The sequence below is a fragment of the Trichomycterus rosablanca genome, chromosome 15 (assembly GCF_030014385.1).
Source record: "Trichomycterus rosablanca isolate fTriRos1 chromosome 15, fTriRos1.hap1, whole genome shotgun sequence".
Lineage (NCBI taxonomy): Eukaryota > Metazoa > Chordata > Actinopteri > Siluriformes > Trichomycteridae > Trichomycterus > Trichomycterus rosablanca.
The window spans coordinates 18,732,303-18,739,204 of NC_086002.1; positions in this window are offsets into that span (position 1 = coordinate 18,732,303).

Below are 6,902 nucleotides of genomic sequence, written 5' to 3' on the forward strand. Positions count from 1 at the left end.
GTTAAGCGCAGCTGCCTCGATCCATTTCAAGACAAGAGAGTTCTTGGTGGACCAATCAGAGCTCTCTCTCATGGACCACAGCTTTGCAAAACATCTGCAAAAGCACAAAACACACTTTACCAGATCAGCATTCTCATCATTCATAATCTAAAATAAGAAATTGAATAGTAAATAATAAATAAACTGAGAAAACATTGTTTCTTCTTCTCTACCCGGTAAGGTTGGCTGATTCATCTGACATGTCCTCATTTATGTTCTTCATGAGCTGTTTGCAGAAAGATTCTGCGCTGAACAGGCACTGCATACTGGCATTTACGTAGCAGCTGTTTCCCAAGTTTTCAAACCTGCAATTAAATCAGACAGACACAAACACAATACTGATCAGGGTTCATGTTCAGTAATAACCTTTATGAACGTACAAATATACCCTGCTGCATTTCTTACCCTCTGTCCTGTAGCTGCTGTTTTCTGTCGTCGGAGAGGACTGGTGTGGGTGTTTTAGCCTTTTCACTCTGGGCTTCATCCACCCTACACACATCCGTTACACTATAGTTTGGAGAGAGAGACAGACAGGGTGACATCTCATAATTATAAACCACATGGAAATTAGCACAACATGCCATATTCAACACAGAAGAAATGATTACACTTCTCTGTCTGTTTAAACTAAGAATTCAAGAATTTTACAATAAAAGATATAATGGAACACGACATGCTGTCTAGCTGTACTCAAGGCCATAAACAACCTTAAAAAATACATGAACATTTTGCTCATATTCATCTGTTGCTTAAAAATCATATATCTAAAGTTTGCAGTCTTCTGCACTTTTATTACCTTTCTGTAGTGCTGACAGCCTCAACATTTTCTTCTGTTAACTGAATTTTCTTCTTCTTCTACTCAGGAAAACATAAACACACAGTTATGTCCAAGTTCTTGTATTTGAATATGATCTTTGATTTTTGCTTCTCAAATGATCATGACTTACCCTGAAAAGACGTTTCAGAAATGACTTGACAGAGAAACTGCTTTTGCTTTTGGCTGAAGTCTTTGGGGAGTCCTGAACGTTCCCCTCCATTTGCAGACTGCATTGATTTGAAAAATAGTAAGTCATTACTAATGCATTTTGGTATATAGTTAGCTGCATTGTAGAGAGACCAGCTTTACTATTAATCATAAAATGAAGTAAAGCCTTCACACTAACGATTTAATTCAGTCTTCATCAAATAGCATTTTATTTTAGGTGCAGCAGATCCTGAGGTAATGGTAGTCATGTTGACAAGATCGCTAGCTGCTCCAATTAGGGTTGCCAACTTTCAGAACTGGAAATAAGGAACACCCTGGGCTGACGGGTTGGTGGAAGGCATAGGGTGGGGTGAGGTGGCGGGTGTTTATCTGAGCAGGGGGTAGGCGGTTAGGATTGCACTTATAAAAAAAATAACGCGTCTTACACCATCATAGGAACATTATCAGAATGTTTTATTTAGGCTATTTAACATTTATTATTTTCATTATTTGTAATAATAAATCAGAACCATATTTTAGGCAAAACAACATAAAGAACATCATGTAACATTTTTTCTCAATAGTGCAAACAATATTTTTACATAATCCATCTTCACACTGACATGCAGCCCCGGTTCTGGACTGCTTTGCTTAGTGGGGCAGTGAGAAAAGTGCCAGCCCAAGCACGGAAGTGTGAGCCCTCCCGGAACTAATTTTGCATTGCACTAAAAATGCATTGCAGTGCCTGCAGTTCGAAAAAAAAAAGCTTTAACGTAAGAGTCGATTTTCAATCAGACTTTAGTCCGTACTGTACGGAACACAACTCGACACTGATTGGACTACGATATTCCGACAGACAGACAGGTAGGTCACAGCTAGTTTAACACTGGAAGAAAGGAAGGAGCCGCCCCTGCTCTGAACCATGTACTGACCAACACCACTCTTGTCTCTGGTCCTGTCCCTCTCAGTCTCTTTAGATTAGAAATGTCTTGTGTATTTGTTGTAGGTCTTTGTATTTATTATACTGTTTTTATTTTATCTGCACTTGTGTATATCATATTGTTTTGCACTTATGTGTTCTGTGTTTTAACAGCATATTGGAAGGGTATATACAGTTAAGCTGGAAAGCCTGCACACCCCTTTTACCTTCTCCATGTTTAATTATGTTACAGACTCATTCTATAATAGAATTTTTGCGTCAGACATTGACACACAATCGCCAATAAATACAAAGTGAAAACAGGGTTTAGATAATATGCAATTTTATTTTACAGACATAAATCGTTTATTTAGGGGTTACGTATCTGTACACACCCTTAGCTTAAAGCTTGGATGATGCACGCTTGGCAGCAATTACAGCTTCAAGGCATCTTGGGAAAGAAGCTACGAGCTTGGCACACTTGTTTCTGGACATTCCTCTTGGCATATCCTTGCAAGCTCCATCAGGTTGGATGGGGAGCATTTGTACACAGCCATTTTCATCTCCTTCCACAGATGTTCCACTGGATTCAGGTGTGGACTCTCAAGATCATTCACAGACTTTCTCTAAAGTCACTCCTTTGTTCTCTTTGGGTGTGTGCTTTGGGTCATTGTCAAGAGCACAAGCCTAAACTGAACACCAGTGATCTCTAATCCCTCAGATAAAACTGTATCTACAATCATTATTTATCAGTAGCTGATATAACCACATTGGTGAGGGATTATATTGGTAAACCTTTGTAAAGCACAACAATACGGAGTTACATGCACAAATGCAATTTAAAACTTTACTGTGTAAAAGAAGCCTTATGTCAGTGGTGTCCAAACTTTTTTCTAGAAGGGCCAGATTTGATAATGTGAAAGTACCCGGGAGCCAACAGTCCCTGATGACATTATTTAAAATAATAAAATATGCATATAAATACGCTGTTATTTAATCATTTCACACAGCGAATAACAACCAAATGTACGCATTCAGGTGAACAAATCAGAACATACAGAAAAAGCTATCTGAATTTCTAACTGAACTTTAAAACTTTCAGAAACTCTGTAAAATAAGACGGGGTACATTTACAAAAATAAAACTTAACGTGGCTTTATGTACTAAAAGAACGACACAGGAACTCTGAGTTTCTCTAAATTATTACTGGGCATAAGTTCTCTCCACCACTCAAATTCTTAGATCGTTGTTTTAGCATAATACGTCACGTTACATTTTGTTCCCGTTAATCGTTGTTTGTACAACCTGTGTTGCTTTTATCACCTCAACGAGTCTCATTCACGGTTTTGTCACTTCTCATGAATGCGTACTTACAGTGCTGCTGCCACCAATTAGTAAAAAGGGGAATTGCATCTTGAATTAGTATAATTATATATTTTTTTCTATTTGATTGTGCTAGCGGGCCACAACTAATGCAACTTAAGACGCGGGTCATATAAAATCCGACCTCGGGTCATGATTGTCCTGCGGGCCGGACTTTGGACATGCCTGTCTTTTACCTCCGTGAAGCTGGCCCCCCATGTGGTCAGAAATGGAATATAAATATTATTATTCGTTTGTGCTGCGTTTGTGCTGGTTTGTGCCGTAGGAATCATCGTTTGTGCTGGCACCGTTTTAGAGAAATTAAGTATTATATTTTATTACCCGTGACGTCACTCAGCCCCCCATCAGAGCCCAAATTGCACCAAAAGCATCTCATTCGTTTGTGCTACGTTTGTGCTGCTAAAAGAAACATTTGTGCTGTTTTAATTCTCAAGTTATTACGCTATAAATATTACACCTGTGACGTCACCAGCCCCCCATTAACATCCAAATTGCACCAAAAGCATCTCATTCGTTTGTGCTACGTTTGTGCTGGTTTGTGCTGCTAAAAGAAACATTTGTGCTCTTTTAATTCTCAAGTTATAGGCAAAATAATATTTTTTTTTATAAAGTGAGGACACCTGGCCCCTTAAAATGTCCAAATTGCCCCAAAACCCTTTAATTCGTTTGTGCTACGTTTGTGCTGGTTTGTGCTGCTAAAAGGAACATTTGTGCTGTTTTAATTCTCAAGTTATAGGCTAAATAATATATTTTTTTATAAAGTGAGGACACCTGGCCCCTTAAAATGTCCAAATTGCCCCCAAACCCTTTAATTCGTTTGTGCTACGTTTGTGCTGGTTTGTGCTGCTAAAAGGAACATTTGTGCTGTTTTAATTCTCAAGTTATAGGCTAAATAATATTTTTTAAATTGAGGACATTTAGCCCAATAAAATGTTCAAATTGCATCAAAACCATCTCATTTGTTTGACATCATTTTGTTTGACGTCATCTCATCTGGATGATGTCATTGGATGTGGATTCCACTTTGCACAGATATGTCAAAGCACTCTGCGTATACTGCGTATCCTGCCATACTGCGTATCCTCTTTAATATCCTCTTGAAACTAAACACGCAGTTTTAATTGGTTTTCATGTTTTAATTGATATTCCTGCAATATACACAACTTATGGCAGAACATAACTTACCACACGTTTGTAAACTGTGAATCACTTAACACTACAGAAATATACACTACAAAAGTATAGGTTTTACATGGCATTCTCTCTATTCATTCTTATTTAGTCGCATCAATAATTTTAATGTCAAAAGTCCTTTGATAAATAAACCAATTGTCCTTATGTGACTTCTTAACGGTGGGAATCTTTATTTTAAGCCATGTTTCCATGAGGACCAAAGTCTGAGATACAGGGTGGGGACCTGTTTGACTGTAAGCAGTCATTTTCAGACAGCACAACTTAAACTTAAACTCCTAAAATTTCTTTTCCAGGTAAAAACGTGACTAAAATGACAGTAAGATGACTTATTTTCAATATTTTGTACTTTATTGTCACTTTATGAAGAGAAAAGTGTCTCAGTAGACTCAACATCAGTAATAAAATACTGGAGTGTTTGTTGTGTGAATACAAGTATTTTATGAAGAATGCAATGCATGTCTAATTTGACATGCAGTTTACTGGTGATCAGGATTCCCATATGTGTATCACTGTAATGACACTGTAAAGAAGTAACCCCAAAGCTTCCTCGGCTCATTAACATTGTTTGCAAGAATCTACTGCAGCATCCACTTACAAAACACACAAATATATAACCCTCACCATATAACGTCATATTAGTCATTAAGGTTATACTTGTTTATCCATCTCCCTGTGCAAATTGCTGTCAGTTCTGTTAGGTCTTCACACATCTGCATACTTTACACATTTATACTTTCCATCATGCTGCCCTGCATATTTATTGTATTAAGATGCACTGCCTTGTCTAATTACACTGCACTCATTCATTTTGTTTGTACTTTCCCTTTCACTAGATAGCATGCTGCACCAAAACCTTGGCAGAATGTCATTCTGCTCCACTATACACCACATTACCACGTTATTATAAAGACCTACCTTTCAATTACGCTCACTGGCCAGTAAATTGTGCTTCAACAACCCAAGGCATGGCATGAAAAAACATTATTTTTATAAAATAATTTTATTTAAAGTTTTATAAAAAAAAAAAAAAACACATATGAGAAAGACCATTGTCCTAGCAACAAAAAGTTGGTAGTCACGTTTGACTAAGGTCTGAGCATACTTTTCTTTTGTCCTCTGCTCAGGCAACTGTTGGAAGAGACATTCCAGGAAAGAGCTTTCATAGCGCATAAACACATAATTCTCATTTTAAGGTAATTTATTGCTTCTAATAAAACCCTGTAATAGTCCTCTGAGAATTTTAATCATATTAATGACATTTAGAACAAGATAGGACAGTTCTGTGAAAAATATAAAACGTACATACACATTAAAAGGCAAGTGAAAGACAAATCAACTGAAATTGAAAATGATTGCATCAAAAATATAGATGAAGGTAAAGGCAGATGAAGACAGTGACAGCTCTAATTCTGGCACATGGTCTCATGTCCTAAATGAAGAGATCTGGAACATGACCAGATTAGCCTGCATACTTAGTTTCAAGAGAGCAAAAGTGTACCCACACAGTGCCTCTAAGTGCATTGACATCACTGGTCACTGTACTGAGTGCAATGCAAAATTGTGCATTTCCAGTGAGAGTCTACCAGAGGTAAGCACAACAGCAGTGCTAAAATGCAGAATTAATTACACTGATGACAGTCTTCATACTGGAAAGGCAAAGCACATGCTATCTGGAGAGAAAAGGCTGCCGGTCTCTTAAGAACTCTGGCAGGGTAAAAAACTGCTATATTTGTAGCGAGCCACAGAGGCTTACAAGATAATGCAACTCGGTAACCCAGAGCCTACCCACCTACCAAGCCTGAGTACATTAAGAAAAGCCAAACAAGAGAAAGGGGATAAGGAGGTAGGATACAAACACCCCATCCTTTCCCCCTCATCTAATAAAATACAGTGTGCCTCATATGCCATTATTGGACCCCCTCTCAACTAAGGCTCACTAGACCAACTGAAACATCAGGACATATATTTACATATCAAGGAGTTCTGTCCTCACACGGAGATACTTCTATTCATATCCCAGTGGTGCAAATTCTGTCTGAGCGGCATGACATTAACGCCATATCAAACTGGGTCTCTGAATGGCTTAGAGAAGGAGCATCTGTACCAAAAGAAGTTGTTTCTGATTTCTCTCTTGCATTACTGGGTGGTCTTGTTAAGGCCTTTACTCCTTACTCTGGTTTGAAGACCTATATAAATAGAATAACAAAGACATCAGAGCTATAACACAAACCATGGAAGTTTGCTGTGACTAAACTTTTTTAAGCTATGTTACATATTTGATTATTCACACTACCCCCTCCTGTGGTGAGTCTGTAGGTAGAATATACTTAGCTGTGTAACATGTGTATGGATAATGTTATGGATAACATTTGAACATTTAAAAGGTTAAGGGTTTTTAAAGGT